Genomic DNA, 27,606 nt, shown 5'->3' with positions numbered 1-27,606 from the left:
TGCATCTATCCCACTTACCAGGGCATTATTCCCCTATATCTAGGGTAGATGCACCATGTAGTATGTATTGACACACAGTTACTCTCTCCTCCCCTTGGAGTTACAGTAGGTGCTGGCAGTGAGATCTCCATGTCACCTGGTTAGGCACATCAGTCTTACCATACTAAAGAGAGAAAGATGGAAATTCTAAGCTTCTCTGGGGGCATCCCCCCCACATGTCACTGCCTGCTTATGAACTATACCCCTGATTCATCAACACCAGTATTGATCATGCCACTCTTGGGAGGGCAGCGGGGAGTCAAAGGCACCTTCATTAAGACGTGCATGCCACTTAATGAATCCAGTGAGTATGAAAAGTGGTGTGCACCTATGTACACCAAAGGTCTCATTCCAGTCAGGGACTGGAGTAGGATTTTGGGCCTATGGCACATCACAACTGATCATGAAATAGATGAGTTGCGGCATCAGACACTGTTCTGCCCCTGTCCCACCCCAGTGCCACCCATTGTGGCGAAGCTAGATTAAACTGTAATAAAAATGGTCAAAGCTGCAAAGCTGCAAAATTTTATGTGAAACTTCAATTTGCGCAAACATTTTTTGACTTCTCAGAGTGTTTTATTCAAAAATTTCTGGTGAAAAGACTTTAATGAATCAGGACATTTTGTTTTATACATATCTTTAGCCCCTTTATCATGACGTATCAAGCTTACCAGTTAGGCTAGGGTCACATTGCGTTAGGGCAGTCCGTTTAGCGCATAGCGCTATGGACTGCGCTAACGCAATGTCCCAAAAGGGATCGCGTTAGCCGATCCTGCTAGCGCAGATCCCCGATCTGCGCTAGCGAGGAACGGACCGCGAACGCTGGTCTGTCACTCAAATGACGGCACATCGCTAGCGCACGCCCAATGTGGGCGTGCGCTAGCGATGCGTTCGCCATTACAATCAATGGCAGCGTTAACGGACTACGTTACACCGCGTTATGCCGCAGTGTAACATAGTCCGTTAAACGTACCACCATAACGCAGTGTGACCCTACACTTCGTAAGTGGCGAAAAGTTCTGTTTAAAGAGAATCTGTCAGTACGATTTTGTAATGTAAAGACATGGCTGTCACAATGTTGTAAGGCCACATTCACACGTTCAGTATTTAACATCAGTATTTGTAGTGGTCACGTTTTCTATTACACTTTTCCTGTGATTGTTTCACTCCTGGTTTTGGCTTACAAATACTGATGTGAAATACTGACCAAATACTGAATGTGTGAACATGGCCTTATACAGATTAAATTGATACTTTAGTCACTATTTGACGTTTTCTGCTAGCTGGACTGTACTCCTCCATGTCTGTGATTCCCCGGCCCATGAGTTTGCGTACGGATTGGCTGGGAAATCACACACAGGGAGGAGAAGACCCAATGTACAGTCCGGCCCCTGTGCACCCAGTTCTCAGAAAACTTCAAATGGTGATTAAAGAGAAACAGCAAAGCGGATTTCTTCAAACGTATCAATGTAATCCGTATTACAGCCATGTCTTTACATTACAAAATTGTGCTAACAGGTTCTTTTTAATGCAATAGACTAAAGTGTCCAATTCACTAGGAGACCCACAAAATTCACAACGACATCAGATTTGTCATTATTCTCCAAGAGCAGAAAGATTTGAAAATGAAAGGTTTTGAACCTTTTTCTTTCAGAATCTTTCCCTTCTCCCCCATCAAGGTTACAAAAGTATGGGATTGAGTAGAGCAACCTAACACTAGGAAAAAAAATCCCCTTTATAAGAATAAAATCATTAATATTATAAAGAATATGAATTAAAAAATCAAGCAGAAATAGAAAAAAATAAAAAGATAAAAATACAGAAAAAAATGTAAGTAAAACAAGATGGAAAGCAAGGAAGAAAGTGGTTACAATCCCTTGTACCAACTGTTCATCATTACATTCTCACAAAGGGGATTTTCCTAGTATTAGCTCCTTCTCTCCTTCCCTTTCTAGTTTAATTATCTCATTACATTTGTTTTATTAAACAATAAAGAAGCGCGTCTTAATGATTTGTAATTTTGCAACAGCAGATATGAGAATAGGATAGTAAATATTAATGGCTTTACCATCAGGTCTCAGGGTCTTGGGAGACATCTTTGCCTTATTTGTAACAGCTGTTTCTTCTTACATGTGGTCTTGGAGTGCGCACAAAGCCAGTCTGAGGGGGGTACAATGGATTATTTCGGGGAAAGTGTCAGTATTCCTACTCTGAGCCACACTCGATCGCTGCACAGTATTCCTGTAGTAGAAGACCCTGTGCTTGCTGGAAGCCATTGCAGAGGTAAGTGTCCGTTCTTTACTCTCAGTGAACTAATCACCGCAAAAATGAAAAAAATGATAAATGTCTTTGTATTATGAAGGTTTAGAACTTAAAATGTAGAACTGAAACATGTCTGCCAAGTATATATTCTAACTTCAGATCCGCGTACAATGTGGATAACATAGAGGCAGCTTAATTATTAACATCATTGTTACCCGGATAACTCTATGTAAAATTAATTTTAACACCATAGTATGTGATGTGATACACACTACGCCGCTAAAGCACGTGAAAACTTGACTTGGCAAACATTTACTGAACTTTTTGAGGTATGCTTACATTTATCAGATTGTATGCAATGGCTTTCTGAGAAAATTCTGATACATGTAAACATATCTTTATCGGACAAATATAAGGGGTACGTGGGATGCCCTCGCTGGTACATCACAGACATTTTTATTCTTAACATGGCGGCACTGAGAGCAGCAGCTGTAAGCCCGTCCCAGCACTGACTGACAGCTCTACAGGGCATCAGTACAGAGCAGGATGTCAGTCAGCGTTAGGCCGGGGACATAATATCGGATAATGTTGATGAGAGAGGATCAGATGCGATATGCTAACGACACTCGGCTCCTGCTCTGCTGCGAGAGGAAACCGAGTGTCATGCGTCTGGAGACGGAGAAAGGAGGTGCGGAGGAGACGGAGAAAGTAATTTCTCCATCTCCTCTGCTGCTGGCGTCCGCAGGAATCGCACTGCACTTGGGGGATGTCGGAGCGCAGTGCGGTTTCACACACACCCATAGACTTAGATGGGGGCATGCGATCCGAATCTTGCATGCAATCGCAGCATGCTGCGTTTTTTTTTCCGTCCGATTGGAGCAAGAAAAGAAAACGCCACTGATAACAGAAGGGTAGGATTAAATTGGATTGTATTTGTCCGAATTAATCGCGAGGCACGCCTCTATGACTGAAAGCCATCAGTTCCTGGGAGAAATTAGGCAATTTTCTCCTGGGCGCTGCGCGTTCAATACTACGGCGCAGGTACCTTAATAATGCTATTAACCTGCTGATTAACCCTATAATGGAATAGGTGTAAAAACGCTGTGGAATCCGCACAAAGAATTGACATGCTACAGAAAATAAACCGCTGCGTTTCTGCGCGGAATTTTCTGCAACATTTGCACAGAACATAGGTTTACATGGTACTGTACACCACATGGAAAACTGCTACAGGCCCGCAGAGCCAAATCCACTGCGGATCCGCAGCCAAATCTGCAACGTGTGCACATACCCTAACAGTTGTTTGCAGGGTTGCACCAGCCACTTGTATAACACAGTTTTTGCACCTCTCAGGTTCTCTATCATCCCTAGGCCACTACCCATTTCTAGAAATACTAGTGACCAACCACAGTGCCTCTAGCTTGCATGCTCAGAAAACTTGCATTACACGAGAGGACCCACGATCTATGACAGCATTCACATATTGCAGCCACAGTGTTATTTTTCATTGCATTTTTCCGATATCATGGCAAAAATGTCTAACAGCACATGTAATGTCCCTGTTGTGGGCTAGACATGAACAGTCGCCTTAGGGGCAATTACCATCACCTTTGATGTAGCATCTATTTGCTAAGGAGTAAAAGTTTGCTCTTCGAGAACCTGTTAACTACTTGTTAATTCATCTACCACACAGAGGAGGATGCATCAGTGACTCAGAATTTGCATTTATCTGATCTATAACAGTGCGTATTATACGTTTATTATAAGCTATTTCAGGCAATCTCGTTATAGCAGTTTCACCGAATTCAAGTCCTCCTAATTACGTCTGCTGTAGCCCTGCTATAGAGGATTGGAGCCAGTAGTTGCCTAACTAGATAGTACAATGTATACTCTTTGAGCCTGGAGCCACTTTCACTGGTCTGAAGGCCAACGTATGCATTTCATGATCTATGTACAATTGTACACACTGCAATTTACAGATGATGCCTCGTAGGCACATGGTACAAGGACTGTGAATTTGTGAAGTGTGCCTTACTTGGAGGAGGGGGGTAACTACAGATGCTCTCTCTCAGTCTCCAAGTGGCCACTCTGATGGCTTCTAGTTTCAAGACCCATCTCTCAAACCAGGAAGCTAGATGGCCTTCACTCCTCTGCAGGCTTTACTCATTCCCTAGACTCTCTCGGAGTCCAGGACATGCTCCTTAATGGATGACTAGGCCCAAACTGCTGCTCACACATATGGGCACTAAATATCTTTATCGTCACCTCAAACACAACAGGTGTAGCCTACAGGTATAGTGGTGTAGAGCTGAAGTAATGGCATCAGTGGTGGCTCTTCCTCAATGACACCTGATCCTCCTACAGGATTATATCCAAAAAGCTGTTCCTGATGTCACCAACTAATACAGGAAAGTCAACAATGGTAGGTGCAAGGCACATACAATATAGTACAGTATTAGGCATGACACTATTTCACACATATCATGAACATAACAATGTGAATTTATAAGGGAGCAAGTATGGTCACTTACCATTCAACCCAACACAAAATTCAGTGTGTAGTTCCCAGTTGATGCAGTTTTTTGGCATCTGTCAGATTATGATTCTTAGGCCAGGGTCACACTTGCGAGTTCAATGCGAGAGACTCTCGTGAGTTTCTCGCATTGAACTCACAAGTGTGACCCTGGCCTTATGCTCATGTGCACAGAATACTAGAGATTTTATTACACATCTCCTTCTCTAAAGGTCAATATCAAAAGCTGCTAATAAGATGCATTTCTACACCTGTAAATATCTGCAAGACCACCAGTCCATCACCTAATCCAACAGACTTATGGACCCTCATTCCCTCTTTTTGCAAATTAAAAATAGATGAAAATAACTCCACCCAAGTGTGAACTGAGCACGTTCCATTGTAAAAATGTTACATATCAGCAACTGATCCTACGGTCATTACTGTGTCTTTACTTACTGGCATTAGCTGGATTGTCTGTTTGATAAAGAGGCTGATATTTTTTACCTAAGTTTTCCCTGGAGTCTTTTCATCTGAAAAAAAGGCTATAGCTAGAGCATGCTATACAGCGTGTCCGTAAAGTCATGGTGCACTTTTATAGTTTACATTTTGGCGCCCCTTCTCTGGCCCAATCATATCAGACCTGTTCATGAGGAGAGATAACAAGAACCAATCAAAGAACACAAACTAATTTAAATTGTTGTTGAGCCTCCAGTCAGATTAACCCCTGATAAAATGAACTCTGATTAATACACTGAAAGGTCTGTGACATCATGCAACCACAAGCCTATGCTATCGTTTGGATGTGTGTAGGGCAACAAATGGAGCCCACATCGAACTGCACTGAATAGGTATGAAACTGGGAGAGTTTTTCTTCTATTTGGAGCAGATTTCACATTTCTATCATTTTTGTTGCTTTCCAGTGACTGGTCAAAAGTGCACCATGACTTTACTGACCCACGAAAAAACTTTTTCCGATAAATTCACCCCAAAGTGATTTAGAAGATTAAGCTAATAAGCTTAGGTGGTCCCCCCCCAAAAAAAACAAAGATAATCACTGGACCCCCTGTTGCTCCTTCATATTAGTGCTGATGCTGTCCAGGTGTCAGGTGACCTTTGCAGTAGTCTTGATCCATCAGAACTGGCAGAAAGAGCTAGGAAGAAGCAGCCAGGATAACAGGAGGACACCAGCAGCAGTAAGGAGGATTGGTGGGGGTCCAGTTGGTGACTGTTTTTTTGCCCTCTTAGGACGAGCACAGGCCTATTTTTAAAGTAATAAAAAGTAGTGGACAGCCCCTTTAGTACTTTGATTATAGTAGCAATATCAGTATCAAGCTTAATGTATTTTACTATGCTTTGGCTACCGTGCATCCGTGTAAAACTCACAAAGACAAGTCAATTTTTCTCAATTTTTTTTGTATCATGGATGAAAAGGGTCAATACAAGTCTATGGGTCCGTGAAAAACACGTACAACACATAGATGGCATCTGTATACTATTTTTCATGTACGCCGTACGTGTTTAATAATGGATGTGTGAATGAGGCCTTACTGTCACATATCCAACAATATCAAACGCCCTAGTGTAAAAGTAATACTTTTGTGGGTCAACAGCAACATAATAAATCATACAATGGAGAATGACACATTTTTTCTCTAAGGATTGTCAGGAGTATATGAAGGTACAGATGGGTCACACAGAAGGCTATTGGTTGATGTGTTAAAAGAGATGTTCGTAAAATTTTATCATTTTAAAGTGGGACCCATCATGCTCTTAACTGGAACCTATCAGGTACCCTGATGCTTTTAAATTCCCCCCTAGACCTTGTATGCATTTATATCAGTTATTCCAGTATACTAATGAACCCAGACTGGTGTGGTGAGTTTAACAGAGATTCCATAGATTATAATAATGACAAATTCTATTCATAGAGAGCAAGAAACCGCAGGACTTTCAATACTAGATCCATTCTTAAACATTGTATCCACAATGACTCATGTAAATATTCTGATGGCTCCAGTAACAAATGGGTTTCTTTTTCTTCTTCGGATTATGATTACACAGACTGTGGCTCTGATGCATCCAACCAAAGCACTGGCTGAGAAAGGGATAGAACACAAACGGTACCAAAAAATGCCAAAGGAGGAGGTGTGGTAGAAGAGACAGAAATAGAGGTCCCCATCTCTAGCAATTCTGTTTATGGTGTGGTGGGAGGAGGAATTTATTTTTAATAATGCCAAACCCTTTTTTTCCCTCACAATCTGGTACGGCTGATACATAGACGATCTTCTTGTGGTTTGGACTGATCATGTGTCAGTTGCTCCAGACTTTGTGGCATATTTAAACAATTAATGAGTACAATTTGTATTTTACTCCTGGGGGCGTCAATGATCGAGTACTTTCCTAGATATTATTTTGACAGGCAATTCGAGCTTGGCCAGGGTAGAGATGTCTTTATACAGAAAAGATGTAACTGACAATTTTACAAGCCATCAGTTGTCATATGTGAGTTCCTTTGTGCAAAGCGTATCTCTTCTGATGATACTACCTTCTAGCATGAAGGGACCACGATCAATAACAGACTGAAAGATAGAGGATATGGTAAACACTTTGTCAAACAAACTTTTAATAAGGTATGAAATAAACCTAGAAACAATGTATTATATGCTAACTCAGTAAATAATAAATCAAAACCTCTATTTCCTGTGACTTTTTCTACACCTTTTAGTCCACAGTCCAGCCAAATAAAAAATATCAACTTAAAATATTTATCAGTGGTGAATCAAGAAGAGGTGCTCAGGAAAATGATTCAAGGGGGTTGCTGATGTGTGGCCAGGAGAGGACGGTCTTTGGCCAATATCCTCTCCCCAAGTGTTTTTTTTTTTAATAGAAATCCATTTCCGAACAAACCTAGTTATCCGTTAGTGAATTTTTTAGGTGTGCTGGCAGCGGCTGTAACGTATGTACTTTTGCCCAAAACAAAAAACATTTGTTTTACCGCATGGAGCAGATCGCAGGAATGATGCTTTTATCAACTGTGATTCACACCACGTAATATACTGTATTGAAAGTGACAGTTGCAACGTTAGATACATTGGATATAAGACCAGAAAGTTAAAAAAAATAGAATTGCAGAGCACCTTTCCAATATAGGTAATGAGATCAGAACATATGCAGGGGTGGCAAAACATTTTCTCATCATTCATAATGGTGATACCTCCCACTTCAGTTTATTTCCTACTGAATAAATGCCACACCCCAAAAGAAGAGAGAGCTCCTGTTGTGAGAGGCATATTGGATCCCGACCATAAATACCAAATACCAACATGGTATGAATTACAGAAACTGTTTTTCATTAATTAGTTATTCTTATGTTTGACACTTTTTAATTTGGATTCTTTTTGGGTAATTTATTAGCATATTAAATGCAATGTTTCCCCATTGTTGTATGTGTTCATTCTGTTGATTGTGTTTCAATTATTTAAATAGATTTCCCATAGCCCCTTTCTCTGTTCTATGATTAAGGGAGTAACTCGGGTCAGAAATGCGTCAGGTTAATAAGCTGCTATGTGTTTCCACCTGTTTTTATGGAATTTTTTAAATATTTTTTTTATTATATTTAAGGGCTGTGCCAGCATTTTCCTCCTTCTCTGAATATTCCAGTATAGTAATGACCCAGGACTAGTCCAGTGAGGCGATTATTCACTGATAGACAATAGTCTAGGCTCAGGATCAGCAGTCACATTCATTGGACCTGATTGACAGCCCTCATACTGTCGGCGTCTATACAGTTTGAGCGCCACCCAGCATCTCTCTTCCCCTATCACAGCTCTGCTAATACCTTGACATTCAAAAAGCAGATGATTCTGCAAGCTCACAGCAAATGTGTTGGGTGAAGAGATGCAGGAGGAGTGCAAACTGAAGATGCCAGCAGTACGGGGACCGTCATTCACGGTCAGGTGGCGTGAGTGCAACTGCAGAATCCGGGCTACTGTAGTTTCGGTCAGTAAATGCCTCACCGGAGTAGACCTGGTTCATGTAAGTTGATTTTGCTCCAATATGTAAAGTTCTATAAAAGAATTAATATATTGCTGGCATACCTGAATAAGGGTCTAAAAGGTCATGGGGTACTTTAAAAGCTTTGGGGGACCCGGAGGTTCCCTTTAAAATAATTACGAAACAAACCCACCTTTTAAAATTATCAAAAAACTTGAAGATTTAGGCCATGTTCACATGTAGCGTAAATGCTGCGCTTTTTCAGATGCTTTTTATCTGCATGTTTTCTGTAGATGTCTGCAACATAATACAAAAGAACAATCTTCTCTTATTATTGCGTTTTTCCTGCATTGTCCCCTTTATTTGATGCATTTTTAGCACAGACCTGATTTTTTAATGCATTTTTTAGAAAAGCTCTCATTTTGCACTTACAGGGGTTATCTGGTCCAAAATGAAAAGTCTTCAGTCATTCTATGTGACTGCAGAGCTGTGAACTCTCACAGCGCAAGCACTGTGCACTGTGAAGATTCTCTGGTGTCAGTGTCGGGAACGCGGTCGGTCACGTTACCGCAAGAATGCAATGTACATACTCTTGGCAAGAATTCAACTAGTCTGTTTCTGGCCTCGCGCAATACACTTGTGACTGTGGATTTGTTGTTTAAAACCTGACATCCCCTTTAAAGAAAGGATGTTTGGATGTGACGGTCAGCTTTTTTGATATTTGTAACTGAGAAGAGGACCAGAGCGGTGCTGGATCCCAAGGAAATCTTTATGCTCTAAGCCTACCTTAAATGTATATACAGTATAATGTAGTGTAAGTGCGTTAATATACTTTCCGATCACCGATTTCCCCCCTCTTTCCAGCGCTGCTCTGGTCTTCTTCTCGCTCACGTGGCTGAAATTCTGACTCTTCGAATAACACTAGGGTTTATGTGTGACCAGAAGTCTTTTTTAAAATGTAAGTGTATGCAGCCTGACCATAGAACTACATTGCAAAAGCATCTTCGGCTCACACATAGCTCCCAGTGTGAATTTCAGTCATGTGAGAAGAAGATTGGAGCGGTGCTGGAAACACAGTGATTGTGTAAGTATATTAAAGCACTTACACTACATTACTTATACATTTAAGACAGGTTTAGGGAATAAAAAAATGGTGTGGGAGTGCTTAAAACCACAATATCGTTTTTTTTTAAGTGCATTTATTTTTCAGGCTCCGTATAATAGCTTATACAGAAAAAAAAGCACAGATCTACAGCATCTATAGACGCCCAGTGGGCAGAGTTTTCATGAAATTACATCCACTTTGCTTGGACAGTTAAAAACACATTTTCTGGAGAGAAAAAGCGGCATGAAATAACGCAGTGTATATGTTACGTGGAAACGTGTAAAGTGCCCGCAGGGGGTAGCCATGGCCGAGCTGCTGCTCCACAATATTCAGCCAGTTTACAGGAAAATCGTGTCCCAGTCCCAATGTGCTATCATGTGTGGGGTGGATCACAATCACTTGTAGTTAGCAAACCTTCACCGTCACCAGCCCTCCAGCTTTAGTCACACCTTGATCAAGGGTCACCAGGTTATTTTCAACAGCCAGAAGTTTACTGGACAATTCAAGTTCATCAGATTGCAACACACAGTATTGGACACCACGCTTTCGGTTCCTTGTTTCCTTAACACAGAATGCCCTCAGAATTGCTATCTGTTCCTCCTGGACTATCCCCATGTTCACTGGCTCTGTCAGCCCTTGGGATTTCCCATCCAGTCCCGCACTACACTATGGATCCTTCACCTTTTCTTATCGCAGTTTCACTTCCATCGTCCCCTATACACCAGAGGATAAGGCAGTCTCCGTAGTACCCATATCAAGCCCTGACCTCTGGACGTTGCAGAAATGTCCGCAAGAGATTCCAGTAAGGCCTCCAACTACCATAAATTATAGATTCTTGCTGACACTAGCAGCCCACTGCCTTGAGCTTGACCTTGGTTACTGTACTTCCCTATCTTAGTCATTACCATGAAGCAGTCCTTTTTTACTGGGACTGGTTCCTCCCACTATGGGCTAATCCCAACCATTAGCTAAGTCTGTCCCTACAGTATATAGTTGCAAGAACTCCCCAAACAATGTGCACTAAATATATTACACCTATAATGCTTAAGCCTCTTTCACACTTCCGTCTTTTTCCTCCCGTCGAAATCCGTCAATTTTTGAAAAAACAGGATCCTGCAAATTTTTCTGCAGGATCCTGTTTTTTCCCATAGACTTGTATTAGCGACGGATTGTGACGGATGGCCATCCGTTTCATCCTTCGTGCACTGGATCCATCGGAGAATAGCGGTCCGTCGGGCGGAGAAAACGTTCAGAGGAATGATTTTTTGCACGTCGGAAAATCGCTCAGCGACGGGTCCTGCGCTGTCCGTCGTTGGCTATAATGGAAGCCTATGGATGCAGGATCCGTCGCTGACTGTCATACACAGGAATCCAGCGACGTATCCCATTTTTTTCATTCTGAGCATGCCTGGAAGGATTTTCTAGTCTGGGAAAAAACACAAATATCTCTCTCTCACCAATCTTTTTACAACGTCCGTCGATACGTCGTGCCGGCGCATTATGACGGCCATCTCAAGACAGAAGTGTTAAAGAAGCTTTACCCTATACAGTAGCTACTATCCTTCCTGTGTCCTAACTAACTACAGTTACTCTCATATCAAAATATTTAGAAGTGGGAGTCCTCAGGGGTTGATACCTTTTGAGGACTCTAAATTCTAAATATTTTTCTATCTACTGGCTAACACGGTACAAAGATATATATATCTTTCCTGGAGCTCTCATATCAGTACCAAGCCTATTACCCTTATTTTATGTCCTAAATCCTAATCTATATCTTTACCCTAATGCTGTACACGACCATATTCACTAATCACTATATACCTTGCACTAAAAACGCAGTAGCTAGTTCACATAACACATTATATGAACAAAACGCATGACATTACTGTATATACAAGACACGATTGGTGTATTCAGGGATAGGGAAGAGGCAGTACAGTCCACCACTCTTACACATGGCTTAAGAGGATAATTGTGTATTCATGTTCAAGAGTGCAAGTGGCTCATATGCGAGGGTACAAGGGCCTCATGTGTAAAAGTACAAAGGGTTCATGTGCAAGCAAACAAGGGTCTCATGTGCAAGAGTACAAGGGGCTCATGTGCAAGAGTACAAGGGGCTCATGTGCAAGAGTACAAGGGGCTCATGTGCGAGGTTACAAGGGGATCATGTACAAGGGCCTCATCATGTGCAAGTGTGCAAGGGTCTCATGTGCAAGCGTACAAGGGTCTCATGTGCAAGCGTACAAGGGTCTCATGTGCAAGAGTACAAGGGGCTCATGTGCGAGGGTACAAGGGGCTCATGTGCAAGGGTACAAGGGGATCATGTAAAAGGGCCTCATGGGGCTCATACGCGAGGGTACAAGGGCCTCATGTATAAAAGTACAAAGGACTCATGTGAAAGAGTACAAGGGGCTCATGTGCAAGGGTACAAGGGGCTCATGTGCGAGTGTACAAGGGGATCATGTACAAGGGGTTAATGTGCAAGAGTACAAGTGGCTCATATGCGAGGGTACAAGGGCCTCATGTGTAAAAGTACAAAGGGCTCATGTGCAAGCGTACAAGGGTCTCATGTGCAAGAGTACAAGGGGCTCATGTGCAAGAGTACAAGGGACTCATGTGCGAGGGTACAAGGGGATCATGTACAAGGGCCTCATGTGCAAGTGTACAAGGGTCTCATGTGCAAGCGTACAAGGGTCTCATGTGCAAGAGTACAAGGGGCTCATGTGCGAGGGTACAAGGAGATCATGTACAAGGGCCTCATGTGCAAGCGTACAAGGGTCTCATGTGCAAGAGTACAAGGGGCTCATGTGCGAGGGTACAAGGGGATCATGTACAAGGGCCTCATGTGCTAGCTTACAAGGGGCTCATGTGAGAGGGTACAAGGGTTTCATGTACAAAAGTACAAAGGGGTCATGTGCAAGCGTACAAGGGACTCATGTGCAAGACTACAAGGGGCTCATGTGCGAGGGTACAAGGGGCTCATGTGCAAGGGGATCATGTACAAGGGCCTCATGTGCAAGCGTACAAGGGTCTCCTACGCTAGGGTACAAGGGCCTCATGTATCAAAGTACAAAGGACTCATGTGAAAGAGTACGAGGGGCTCATGTGCGAGGGTACAAGGGGCTCATGTGCGAGGGTACAAGGGGATCATGTACAAGGGGCTAATGTGCAAGAGTACAAGTGGCTCATATGTGAGGGTACAAGGGCCTCATGTGTAAAAGTACAAAGGGCTCATGTGCAAGCGTACAAGGGGCTCATGTGCGAGGGTACAAGGGGATCATATATAAGGTCCTCATGTGCAAGTGTACAAGGGTCTCATGTGCAAGCGTACAAGGATCTTATGTGCAAGAGTACAAGGGGCTCATGTGCGAGGGTACAAGGGCCTCATGTATAAAAGTACAAAGCGCTCATGTGAAAGCGTACAAGGGTCTCATGTGCAAGCGTACAAGGGTCTCATGTGCAAAAGTACAAGGGGCTCATGTGCGAGGGTACAAGAGGATCATGTACAAGGGTCTCATGTGCAAGCTTACAAAGGGCTCATGTGAGAGGGTACAAGGGCCTTATGTATAAAAGTACAAAGGGCTCATGTGAAAGAGTACAAAGGGCTCATTTGCGAAGGTACAAGGGGCTCATGTGCGAGGGTACAAGGGGATTATGTACAAGGGCCTCAGGTGCAGGAGTACAAGAAGCTTATGTGCAAGGGTACAAGGGGCTCATGTACAAGGGGCTCATATGCAAGGTACAAGGGACTCATGTGCAAGCGTACATGAGGCTCATGTGAGACAAAAGAACAAAAAAAAAGGAATGCTAATGGGAGCAGGGTGCCAAGATGTGAAGATAATCAAAATAACCAATAAGGTTAAGTATTAGCCCTGCAACCAAAAGACTTGGCGACAATCGGAATATACCAAGGAAAAACAGAAAAGAAAACTGACCATAAAGTCCGAGAAGTAGTATGGTAACAATATTAATTGTAATAGAACACAAGAGTAATACTGGGAGCAAAAGAATCAATGTGTACAAAGATAATTAAAAACAAGGCCGCACATCCACATAGAAAAAATGGCCAAAAGTAATAAATACTGGGATACAATCAGGCCAAAATGCAATTCACAGTGTGATATGAAAAATTAATAAATGATTGAATATCAATAAAAAATTGTAAAATTATATACACAGAGTTAACATTAATCTACCATAAAGTGCTTAGTGCTGGTGTATCAAAAGTAGGAGAGTTCGGTGTAAAAGGGGATATTAGTATGAACCAAAGGTGATAAAGACAATAAGGGAACTGGTATATAAATACATTGGAATTGCAGTATTACTAGGTAGAGAAGAGAGACCACCTAAATGTGTAAAATTCAAATAAGAATGGACATAATAGTAATTAAATGTTTGTAAAGGTAGTGGGGTCTTGCTTTCCTGGATGGCGTGCCTCTCCAATGCTCGTTTCGGCACTGCTAGGTATGGCAGTACTTGAGATATATAAGGAGAAACAAGAGCAACCAGGTACAATTAAATTAGTAAAAAATATATTTTATTGAAAGTTCAAAAGTTTACCAAGTAACCACAAATCAACACAAAAGATACAATAAAATGAAAAATACGCAGAAAGAAAACAGAAAAGCCAAGGGGCGACTAATTGCAACTGCCCGACAGTGCCTAAATTTCCATAATCATCTAAAGTGCTTGTGCAATAGTATATCACGGTGGCAAGAAAAAACCCTCACTGCTAGGTATGTAGTATCTGACATGGTGGCACTGTACCCACGCTAGGTATGTAGTATCTGACATGGTGGCTCTGTACCCACTGCTAGGTATGTAGTATCTGACATGGTGGCACTGTACCCACGCTAGGTATGTAGTATCTGACATGGTGGCTCTGTACCCACTGATAGGTATGTAGTACCTGACATGGTGGCTTTGTACCCACTGCTAGGTATGTAGTGCCTGACATGGTGGCACTGTACCCACTGCTGGGTATGTAGTATCTGACATGGTGGCACTGTACCCACGCTAGGTATGTAGTATCTGACATGGTGGCTCTGTACCCACTGCTAGGTATGTAGTACCTGACATGGTGGCACTGTACCCACTGCTGGGTATGTAGTATCTGACATGGTGGCACAGTACCCACTGCTAGGTATGTAGTATCTGACATGGTGGCTCGTACCCACTGCTAGGTATGTAGTATCTGACATGGCGGCACTGTACCCACTGCTAGGTATGTAGTATCTGACATGGTGGCTCGTACCCACTGCTAGGTATGTAGTATCTGACATGGCGGCACTGTACCCACTGCTAGGTATGTAGTATCTGACATGGTGGCACTGTACCCACTGCTAGGTATGTAGTGCCTGACATGGTGGCTCTGTACCCACTGCTAGGTATGTAGTGCCTGACACGGTGGCACTATACCCACTGCTAGGTATGTAGTGCCTGACATGGTGGCTCTGTGCCCACTGCTAGGTATGTAGTATCTGACATGGTGGCACTGTGCCCACTGCTAGGTATGTAGTACCTGACATGGTGGCTCTGTACCCACTGCTAGGTATGTAGTACCTAACATGGTGGCACTGTACCCGCTGCTAGGTATGTAGTGCCTGACATGGTAGCTCTGTACCCACTGCTAGGTATGTAGTATCTGACATGGTGGCTCTGTACCCACTGCTAGGTATGTAGTGCCTGACATGGTGGCACTGTGCCCGCTGCTGGTTATGTAGTACCTGACATGGTGGCTCTGTGCCCACTGCTAGGTATGTAGTATCTGACATGGTGGCTCTGTATCCACTGCTAGGTATGTAGTATCTGACATGGTGGCACTGTACCCACTGCTAGGTATGTATCTGACATGGTGGGTCTGTGCCCACTGCTAGGTATGTAGTACCTGACATGGTGGCTCTGTACCCACTGCTAGGTATGTAGTATCTGACATGGTGGCTCTGTACCCACTGCTAGGTATGTAGTATCTGACATGGTGGCTCTGTGCCCACTGCTAGGTATGTAGTACCTGACATGGTGGCTCTGTACCCACTGCTAGGTATGTAGTATCTGACATGGTGGCACTGTGCCCACTGTTAGGTATGTAGTATCTGACATGGTGGCACTATGCCCGCTGTTAGGTATGTAGTGCCTGACATGGTGGCACAGTACCCGCTGCTGGGTATGTAGCATCTGACATGGTGGCACTGTGTCCACTGTTAGGTATGTAGTACCTGACATGGTGGCACTGTGCCCACTGCTAGGTATGTAGTATCTGACATGGTGGCACTGTGCCCGCTGTTAGGTATGTAGTGCCTGACATGGTGGCACTGTGCCCACTGCTAGGTATGTAGTATCTGACATGGTGTTACTGTGCCCGCTGTTAGGTATGTAGTGCCTGACATGGTGGCACTGTGCCCACTGTTAGGTATGTAGTATCTGACATGGTAGCACTGTGCCCACTGTTAGGTATGTAGTATCTGACATGGTGGCACTGTGCCCGCTGTTAGGTATGTAGTGCCTGACATGGTGGCACAGTACCCACTGCTGGGTATGTAGTATCTGACATGGTGGCACTGTGCCCACTGTTAGGTATTGTAGTATCTGACATGGTGGCACTGTGCCCACTGTTAGGTATGTAGTATCTGACATGGTGGCACTGTGCCCGCTGTTAGGTATGTAGTGCCTGACATGGTGGCACAGTACCCGCTGCTGGGTATGTAGTATCTGACATGGTGGCACTGTGCCCACTGTTAGGTATGTAGTATCTGACATGGTGGCTCTGTACCCACTGCTAGGTATGTTGTATCTGACATGGTGGCACAGTACCCGCTGCTGGGTATGTAGTATCTGACATGGTGGTACTGTACCCACTGCTAGGTATGTAGTATCTGACATGGTGGCACAGTACCCGCTGCTGGGTATGTAGTATCTGACATGGTGGCACTGTACCCACTGCTAGGTATGTAGTATCTGACATGGTGGCTCTGTGCCCACTGCTAGGTATGTAGTATCTGACATGGTGGCTCTGTGCCCACTGCTAGGTATGTAGTATCTGACATGGTGGCACTGTACCCACTGCTGGGTATGTAGTATCTGACATGGTGGCACTGTGCCCACTGCTGGGTATGTAGTATCTGACATGGTGGCACTGTACCCACTGCTAGGCATGTAGTATCTGACATGGTGGCACAGTACCCGCTGCTGGGCATGTAGTATCTGACATGGTGGCACTGTACCCACTGCTGGGTATGTAGTATCTGACATGGTGGCTCTGTGCCCACTGCTGGGTATGTAGTATCTGACATGGTGGCACTGTACCCACTGCTGGGTATGTAGTATCTGACACGGTGGCACTGTGCCCACTGCTGGGTATGTAGTATCTGACATGGTGGCACTGTACCCACTGCTAGGTATGTAGTATCTGACATGGTGGCACTGTGCCCACTGCTGGGTATGTAGTATCTGACATGGTGGCACTGTACCCACTGCTAGGTATGTAGTATCTGACATGGTGGCTCTGTGCCCACTGCTGGGTATGTAGTATCTGACATGGTGGCACTGTACCCACTGCTGGGTATGTAGTATCTGACATGGTGGCACTGTGCCCACTGCTAGGTATGTAGTATCTGACATGGTGGCACTGTACCCACTATTGGGTATGTAGTATCTGACATGGTGGCACTGTACCCACTGCTAGGTATGTAGTATCTGACATGGTGGCACTGTGCCCACTACTAGGTATGTAGTATCTGACATGGTGGCACTGTACCCACTGCTGGGTATGTAGTATCTGACATGGTGGCACTGTGCCCACTGCTAGGAATGTAGTATCTGACATGGTGGCACTGTACCCACTGCTAGGTATGTAGTATCTGACATGGTGGCACTGTACCCACTGCTAGGTATGTAGTATCTGACATGGTGGCTCTGTGCCCACTGCTAGGTATGTAGTATCTGCCATGGTGGCTCTGTGCCCACTGCTAGGTATGTAGTATCTGCCATGGTGGCACTGTACCCACTGCTAGGTATGTAGTATCTGACATGGTGGCACTGTGCCCACTGCTAGGTATGTAGTATCTGACATGGTGGCACTGTACCCACTGCTAGGTATGTAGTATCTGACATGGTGGCTCTGTGCCCACTGCTAAGTATGTAGTATCTGACATGGTGGCTCTGTACCCACTGCTAGGTATGTAGTATCTGACATGGTGGCACTGTGCCCACTGCTAGGTATGTAGTATCTGACATGGTGGCACTGTACCCACTGCTAGGTATGTAGTATCTGACATGGTGGCTCTGTGCCCACTGCTAGGTATGTAGTATCTGTCATGGTGGCACTGTACCCACTGCTAGGTATGTAGTATCTGACATGGTGGCACTGTGCCCACTGCTAGGTATGTAGTATCTGACATGGTGGCACTGTACCCACTGCTAGGTATGTAGTATCTGACATGGTGGCTCTGTACCCACTGCTAGGTATGTAGTATCTGACATGGTGGCTCTGTACCCGCTGCTAGGTATGTAGTATCTGACATGGTGGCACTGTGCCCGCTGCTAGGTATGTAGTATCTGACATGGTGGCTCTGTACCCACTGCTAGGTATGTAGTATCTGACATGGTGGCACAGTACCCACTGCTAGGTATGTAGTATCTGACATGGTGGCTCTGTACCCACTGCTAGGTATGTAGTATCTGTCATGGTGGCACTGTACCCACTGCTAGGTATGTAGTATCTGACATGGTGGCACTGTGCCCACTGCTAGGTATGTAGTATCTGACATGGTGGCACTGTACCCACTGCTAGGTATGTAGTATCTGACATGGTGGCACTGTGCCCACTGCTGGGTATGTAGTATCTGACATGGTGGCACTGTACCCACTGCTAGGTATGTAGTATCTGACATGGTGGCTCTGTGCCCACTGCTGGGTATGTAGTATCTGACATGGTGGCACTGTACCCACTGCTGGGTATGTAGTATCTGACATGGTGGCACTGTGCCCACTGCTAGGTATGTAGTATCTGACATGGTGGCACTGTACCCACTATTGGGTATGTAGTATCTGACATGGTGGCACTGTACCCACTGCTAGGTATGTAGTATCTGACATGGTGGCACTGTGCCCACTACTAGGTATGTAGTATCTGACATGGTGGCACTGTACCCACTGCTGGGTATGTAGTATCTGACATGGTGGCACTGTACCCACTGCTAGGTATGTAGTATCTGACATGGTGGCACTGTGCCCACTGCTAGGTATGTAGTATCTGACATGGTGGCACTGTACCCACTGCTAGGTATGTAGTATCTGACATGGTGGCTCTGTACCCACTGCTAGGTATGTAGTATCTGACATGGTGGCTCTGTGCCCACTGCTAGGTATGTAGTATCTGCCATGGTGGCTCTGTGCCCACTGCTAGGTATGTAGTATCTGCCATGGTGGCACTGTACCCACTGCTAGGTATGTAGTATCTGACATGGTGGCACTGTGCCCACTGCTAGGTATGTAGTATCTGACATGGTGGCACTGTACCCACTGCTAGGTATGTAGTATCTGACATGGTGGCTCTGTGCCCACTGCTAAGTATGTAGTATCTGACATGGTGGCTCTGTACCCACTGCTAGGTATGTAGTATCTGACATGGTGGCACTGTGCCCACTGCTAGGTATGTAGTATCTGACATGGTGGCACTGTACCCACTGCTAGGTATGTAGTATCTGACATGGTGGCTCTGTGCCCACTGCTAGGTATGTAGTATCTGTCATGGTGGCACTGTACCCACTGCTAGGTATGTAGTATCTGACATGGTGGCACTGTGCCCACTGCTAGGTATGTAGTATCTGACATGGTGGCTCTGTACCCACTGCTAGGTATGTAGTATCTGACATGGTGGCTCTGTACCCGCTGCTAGGTATGTAGTATCTGACATGGTGGCACTGTGCCCGCTGCTAGGTATGTAGTATCTGACATGGTGGCTCTGTACCCACTGCTAGGTATGTAGTATCTGACATGGTGGCACAGTACCCACTGCTAGGTATGTAGTATCTGACATGGTGGCTCTGTACCCACTGCTAGGTATGTAGTATCTGTCATGGTGGCACTGTACCCACTGCTAGGTATGTAGTATCTGACATGGTGGCACTGTGCCCACTGCTAGGTATGTAGTATCTGACATGGTGGCACTGTACCCACTGCTAGGTATGTAGTACCTAACATGGTGGCACTGTGCCCACTGCTGGGTATGTAGTATCTGACATGGTGGCACTGTACCCACTGTTAGGTATGTAGTATCTGACATGGTGGCACTGTGCCCACTGCTGGGTATGTAGTATCTGACATGGTGGCTCTGTGCCCACTGCTAGGTATGTAGTATCTGTCATGGTGGCACTGTACCCACTGCTAGGTATGTAGTATCTGACATGGTGGCACTGTGCCCACTGCTAGGTATGTAGTATCTGACATGGTGGCACTGTACCCACTGCTAGGTATGTAGTACCTGACATGGTGGCTCTGTACCCACTGCTAGGTATGTAGTATCTGACATGGTGGCTCTGTACCCACTGCTAGGTATGTAGTATCTGACATGGTGGCACTGTACCCACTGCTAGGTATGTAGTATCTGACATGGTGGCTCTGTACCCACTGCTAGGTATGTAGTATCTGACATGGTGGCACTGTGCCCACTGCTAGGTATGTAGTATCTGACATGGTGGCACTGTACCCACTGCTAGGTATGTAGTATCTGACATGGTGGCTCTGTACCCACTGCTAGGTATGTAGTATCTGACATGGTGGCTCTGTACCCACTGCTAGGTATGTAGTATCTGACATGGTGGCACTGTACCCACTGCTAGGTATGTAGTATCTGACATGGTGGCTCTGTACCCACTGCTAGGTATGTAGTATCTGACATGGTGGCACTGTGCCCACTGCTGGGTATGTAGTATCTGACATGGTGGCACTGTGCCCACTGCTAGGTATGTAGTATCTGACATGGTGGCACTGTACCCACTGCTAGGTATGTAGTATCTGACATGGTGGCTCTGTACCCACTGCTAGGTATGTAGTATCTGACATGGTGGCTCTGTACCCACTGCTAGGTATGTAGTATCTGACATGGTGGCACTGTACCCACTGCTAGGTATGTAGTATCTGACATGGTGGCTCTGTACCCACTGCTAGGTATGTAGTATCTGACATGGTGGCACTGTGCCCACTGCTGGGTATGTAGTATCTGACATGGTGGCACTGTGTCCACTGCTGGGTATGTAGTATCTGACATGGTGGCTCTGTACCCACTGCTAGGTATGTAGTATCTGACATGGTGGCACTGTACCCACTGCTGGGTATGTAGTATCTGACATGGTGGCTCTGTACCCACTGCTAGGTATGTAGTATCTGACATGGTGGCACTGTGCCCACTGCTGGGTATGTAGTATCTGACATGGTGGCACTGTGTCCACTGCTGGGTATGTAGTATCTGACATGGTGGCTCTGTACCCACTGCTAGGTATGTAGTATCTGACATGGTGGCACTGTACCCACTGCTAGGTATGTAGTATCTGACATGGTGGCTCTGTACCCACTGCTAGGTATGTAGTATCTGACATGGTGGCTCTGTACCCACTGCTAGGTATGTAGTATCTGACATGGTGGCACTGTGCCCACTGCTGGGTATGTAGTATCTGACATGGTGGCACTGTGTCCACTGCTGGGTATGTAGTATCTGACATGGTGGCTCTGTACCCACTGCTAGGTATGTAGTATCTGACATGGTGGCACTGTACCCACTGCTAGGTATGTAGTATCTGACATGGTGGCTCTGTACCCACTGCTAGGTATGTAGTATCTGACATGGTGGCACTGTGCCCACTGCTAGGTATGTAGTATCTGACATGGTGGCACTGTACCCACTGCTAGGTATGTAGTACCTGACATGGTGGCTCTGTACCCACTGCTAGGTATGTAGTATCTGACATGGTGGCTCTGTACCCACTGCTAGGTATGTAGTATCTGACATGGTGGCACTGTACCCACTGCTAGGTATGTAGTATCTGACATGGTGGCTCTGTACCCACTGCTAGGTATGTAGTATCTGACATGGTGGCACTGTGCCCACTGCTAGGTATGTAGTATCTGACATGGTGGCACTGTACCCACTGCTAGGTATGTAGTATCTGACATGGTGGCTCTGTACCCACTGCTAGGTATGTAGTATCTGACATGGTGGCTCTGTACCCACTGCTAGGTATGTAGTATCTGACATGGTGGCACTGTACCCACTGCTAGGTATGTAGTATCTGACATGGTGGCTCTGTACCCACTGCTAGGTATGTAGTATCTGACATGGTGGCACTGTGCCCACTGCTGGGTATGTAGTATCTGACATGGTGGCACTGTGCCCACTGCTAGGTATGTAGTATCTGACATGGTGGCACTGTACCCACTGCTAGGTATGTAGTATCTGACATGGTGGCTCTGTACCCACTGCTAGGTATGTAGTATCTGACATGGTGGCTCTGTACCCACTGCTAGGTATGTAGTATCTGACATGGTGGCACTGTACCCACTGCTAGGTATGTAGTATCTGACATGGTGGCTCTGTACCCACTGCTAGGTATGTAGTATCTGACATGGTGGCACTGTGCCCACTGCTGGGTATGTAGTATCTGACATGGTGGCACTGTGTCCACTGCTGGGTATGTAGTATCTGACATGGTGGCTCTGTACCCACTGCTAGGTATGTAGTATCTGACATGGTGGCACTGTACCCACTGCTAGGTATGTAGTATCTGACATGGTGGCTCTGTACCCACTGCTAGGTATGTAGTATCTGACATGGTGGCACTGTGCCCACTGCTGGGTATGTAGTATCTGACATGGTGGCACTGTGTCCACTGCTGGGTATGTAGTATCTGACATGGTGGCTCTGTACCCACTGCTAGGTATGTAGTATCTGACATGGTGGCACTGTACCCACTGCTAGGTATGTAGTATCTGACATGGTGGCTCTGTACCCACTGCTAGGTATGTAGTATCTGACATGGTGGCTCTGTACCCACTGCTAGGTATGTAGTATCTGACATGGTGGCACTGTGCCCACTGCTGGGTATGTAGTATCTGACATGGTGGCACTGTGTCCACTGCTGGGTATGTAGTATCTGACATGGTGGCTCTGTACCCACTGCTAGGTATGTAGTATCTGACATGGTGGCACTGTACCCACTGCTAGGTATGTAGTATCTGACATGGTGGCTCTGTACCCACTGCTAGGTATGTAGTATCTGACATGGTGGCTCTGTACCCACTGCTAGGTATGTAGTATCTGACATGGTGGCACTGTACCCACTGCTAGGTATGTAGTATCTGACATGGTGGCTCTGTACCCACTGCTAGGTATGTAGTATCTGACATGGTGGCACTGTGCCCACTGCTGGGTATGTAGTATCTGACATGGTGGCACTGTGCCCACTGCTAGGTATGTAGTATCTGACATGGTGGCACTGTACCCACTGCTAGGTATGTAGTATCTGACATGGTGGCTCTGTACCCACTGCTAGGTATGTAGTATCTGACATGGTGGCTCTGTACCCACTGCTAGGTATGTAGTATCTGACATGGTGGCACTGTACCCACTGCTAGGTATGTAGTATCTGACATGGTGGCTCTGTACCCACTGCTAGGTATGTAGTATCTGACATGGTGGCACTGTGCCCACTGCTGGGTATGTAGTATCTGACATGGTGGCACTGTGTCCACTGCTGGGTATGAAGTATCTGACATGGTGGCTCTGTACCCACTGCTAGGTATGTAGTATCTGACATGGTGGCACTGTACCCACTGCTAGGTATGTAGTATCTGACATGGTGGCTCTGTACCCACTGCTAGGTATGTAGTATCTGACATGGTGGCACTGTGCCCACTGCTGGGTATGTAGTATCTGACATGGTGGCACTGTGTCCACTGCTGGGTATGTAGTATCTGACATGGTGGCTCTGTACCCACTGCTAGGTATGTAGTATCTGACATGGTGGCACTGTACCCACTGCTAGGTATGTAGTATCTGACATGGTGGCTCTGTACCCACTGCTAGGTATGTAGTATCTGACATGGTGGCTCTGTACCCACTGCTAGGTATGTAGTATCTGACATGGTGGCACTGTGCCCACTGCTGGGTATGTAGTATCTGACATGGTGGCACTGTGTCCACTGCTGGGTATGTAGTATCTGACATGGTGGCTCTGTACCCACTGCTAGGTATGTAGTATCTGACATGGTGGCACTGTACCCACTGCTAGGTATGTAGTATCTGACATGGTGGCTCTGTACCCACTGCTAGGTATGTAGTATCTGACATGGTGGCACTGTGCCCACTGCTAGGTATGTAGTATCTGACATGGTGGCACTGTACCCACTGCTAGGTATGTAGTACCTGACATGGTGGCTCTGTACCCACTGCTAGGTATGTAGTATCTGACATGGTGGCTCTGTACCCACTGCTAGGTATGTAGTATCTGACATGGTGGCACTGTACCCACTGCTAGGTATGTAGTATCTGACATGGTGGCTCTGTACCCACTGCTAGGTATGTAGTATCTGACATGGTGGCACTGTGCCCACTGCTAGGTATGTAGTATCTGACATGGTGGCACTGTACCCACTGCTAGGTATGTAGTATCTGACATGGTGGCTCTGTACCCACTGCTAGGTATGTAGTATCTGACATGGTGGCTCTGTACCCACTGCTAGGTATGTAGTATCTGACATGGTGGCTCTGTACCCACTGCTAGGTATGTAGTATCTGACATGGTGGCACTGTGCCCACTGCTGGGTATGTAGTATCTGACATGGTGGCACTGTGCCCACTGCTAGGTATGTAGTATCTGACATGGTGGCACTGTACCCACTGCTAGGTATGTAGTATCTGACATGGTGGCTCTGTACCCACTGCTAGGTATGTAGTATCTGACATGGTGGCTCTGTACCCACTGCTAGGTATGTAGTATCTGACATGGTGGCACTGTGCCCACTGCTGGGTATGTAGTATCTGACATGGTGGCACTGTGTCCACTGCTGGGTATGTAGTATCTGACATGGTGGCTCTGTACCCACTGCTAGGTATGTAGTATCTGACATGGTGGCACTGTACCCACTGCTAGGTATGTAGTATCTGACATGGTGGCTCTGTACCCACTGCTAGGTATGTAGTATCTGACATGGTGGCACTGTGCCCACTGCTGGGTATGTAGTATCTGACATGGTGGCACTGTGTCCACTGCTGGGTATGTAGTATCTGACATGGTGGCTCTGTACCCACTGCTAGGTATGTAGTATCTGACATGGTGGCACTGTACCCACTGCTAGGTATGTAGTATCTGACATGGTGGCTCTGTACCCACTGCTAGGTATGTAGTATCTGACATGGTGGCTCTGTACCCACTGCTAGGTATGTAGTATCTGACATGGTGGCACTGTGCCCACTGCTGGGTATGTAGTATCTGACATGGTGGCACTGTGTCCACTGCTGGGTATGTAGTATCTGACATGGTGGCTCTGTACCCACTGCTAGGTATGTAGTATCTGACATGGTGGCACTGTACCCACTGCTAGGTATGTAGTATCTGACATGGTGGCTCTGTACCCACTGCTAGGTATGTAGTATCTGACATGGTGGTTCTGTACCCACTGCTGGGTATGTAGTATCTGACATGGTGGCACTGTACCCACTGCTGGGTATGTAGTATCTGACATGGTGGCACTGTACCCACTGCTGGGTATGTAGTGCCTGACATGGTGGCTCTGTACCCACTGCTGGGTATGTAGTATCTGACATGGTGGCACTGTACCCACTGCTAGGTATGTAGTACCTGACATGGTGGCTCTGTACCCACTGCTGGGTATGTAGTATCTGACATGGTGGCACTGTGCCCACTGCTGGGTATGTAGTACCTGACATGGTGGCTCTGTACCCACTGCTGGGTATGTAGTATCTGACATGGTGGCACTGTACCCACTGCTAGGTATGTAGTACCTGACATGGTGGCACTGTGCCCACTGCTGGGTATGTAGTACCTGACATGGTGGTACTGTGTCCACTGCTGGGTATGTAGTACCTGACATGGTGGCACTGTGCCCACTGCTGGGTATGTAGTATCTGACATGGTGGTACTGTGTCCACTGCTGGGTATGTAGTACCTGACATGGTGGCTCTGTGCCCACTGCTGGGTATGTAGTATCTGACATGGTGGCACTGTGCCCACTGCTGGGTATGTAGTATCTGACATGGTGGCACTGTGCCCACTGCTGGGTATGTAGTACCTGACATGGTGGCACTGTGCCCACTGCTGGGTATGTAGTATCTGACATGGTGGTACTGTGTCCACTGCTGGGTATGTAGTACCTGACATGGTGGCACTGTGCCCACTGCTGGGTATGTAGTATCTGACATGGTGGTACTGTGTCCACTGCTGGGTATGTAGTACCTGACATGGTGGCTCTGTGCCCACTGCTGGGTATGTAGTACCTGACATGGTGGCTCTGTGCCCACTGCTGGGTATGTAGTATCTGACATGGTGGCTCTGTGCCCACTGCTGGGTATGTAGTATCTGACATGGTGGTACTGTGTCCACTGCTGGGTATGTAGTACCTGACATGGTGGCTCTGTGCCCACTGCTGGGTATGTAGTATCTGACATGGTGGCACTGTAGGGTACACAGCGCACACTCTCAGTCTCGCCTTTCCACTCCTGGTGTGGCAGCTGCCTCCTTCCTCCCGGTGACAGCAGGCGCTGACTGTCTGCTCCTCACACTGACCCCCGCTGTCTCCGGTCCCTGCTGCCCCTCCTCCACACCTCTGCTGTCCGTCTCGGTAGCATCTCTGTTTGCTTTTCCCTCTGCTCCCTGGTTGGAACGAGGCACCTCACTGCCAGCCCTTCCATACCGAGCTGTCCGTCCCTGAGCTCCAGGCAGAGTCCGGGGAAGGGAAGGGGGCTGCCACCCTGGCCAGAGACCCCCGAAGGAGGGATGGAGGAGCCTTCCAGCCGGACCCAGCGCTCCTGAGGAGGGGAGGTGAGAGGCTGCCTGGGGCAGAGGTCCGGGGGGTGCACAGGGACACAGGGTTCGCGTCTCTCCCGGCTCCTCCCCGCCCCGTGTCTGCCGCCGCCGGCTCCCCCGGTGTCCGGGGAGGCAGAGTCAATAAGTACAAGTCCGCGGCGCGGGCAGGATGGCTGCGGGCACTGCTGGGAGCACTGCCACCAATAGTGCCAGCCTGACAGGAGAGTATCGGGATCATTATTAAAGGCTGAGCTCAGAAATGTCCGACTACCAAAGTGATGGCCCCAAACGTGGAGAGAGAGAGAGAGAGAGAGAGAGTGCCACAGCCCCGGGAATCACCGATGGGCACTGACGTGAGGAGCCGATCATCTGCACAAATGGAAGAGCAACAGAGCACCAGGGGGAATCACATTATACACACACAAACATACACACAAATATACACATATATACATACACACATTATACACACATATATACACAGATATACACACAAATATACACATATATACATACACACATTATACACACATATACACAGATATACACACAAATATACACATATATACATACACACATTATACACACATATACACACAGATATACAAACATACACATATATACATAAACACATTATACACACATATATACACAGA

The 27,606-nt window shown here is 46.2% G+C and overlaps 1 protein-coding gene across 2 annotated transcripts in view; it reads left to right on the top strand.

Annotated features, from left to right (window-relative positions):
* The first annotated feature begins 2,239 nt into the window (after positions 1 to 2,239).
* LOC138676678 (cell surface hyaluronidase CEMIP2-like) overlaps positions 2,240 to 27,606 on the top strand; it is a 141,837-nt gene continuing 116,470 nt past the window's right edge. Inside the window, exon 1 of one of the 2 annotated variants that reach the window (XM_069766196.1) lies at positions 2,240 to 2,322. The gene's annotated coding sequence lies outside the window, so the exon portion shown is untranslated. Of the gene's footprint in view, positions 2,323 to 26,856; positions 26,966 to 27,606 lie in introns of those variants that run through there. The other variant, XM_069766197.1, reaches the window with a different exon arrangement.

The sequence above is a fragment of the Ranitomeya imitator genome, chromosome 4 (assembly GCF_032444005.1).
Source record: "Ranitomeya imitator isolate aRanImi1 chromosome 4, aRanImi1.pri, whole genome shotgun sequence".
Taxonomy (NCBI): domain Eukaryota; kingdom Metazoa; phylum Chordata; class Amphibia; order Anura; family Dendrobatidae; genus Ranitomeya; species Ranitomeya imitator.
The sequence above is the reverse complement of the archived record's forward strand: the minus strand, read 5'-3'. Positions and strand labels throughout refer to the sequence as shown.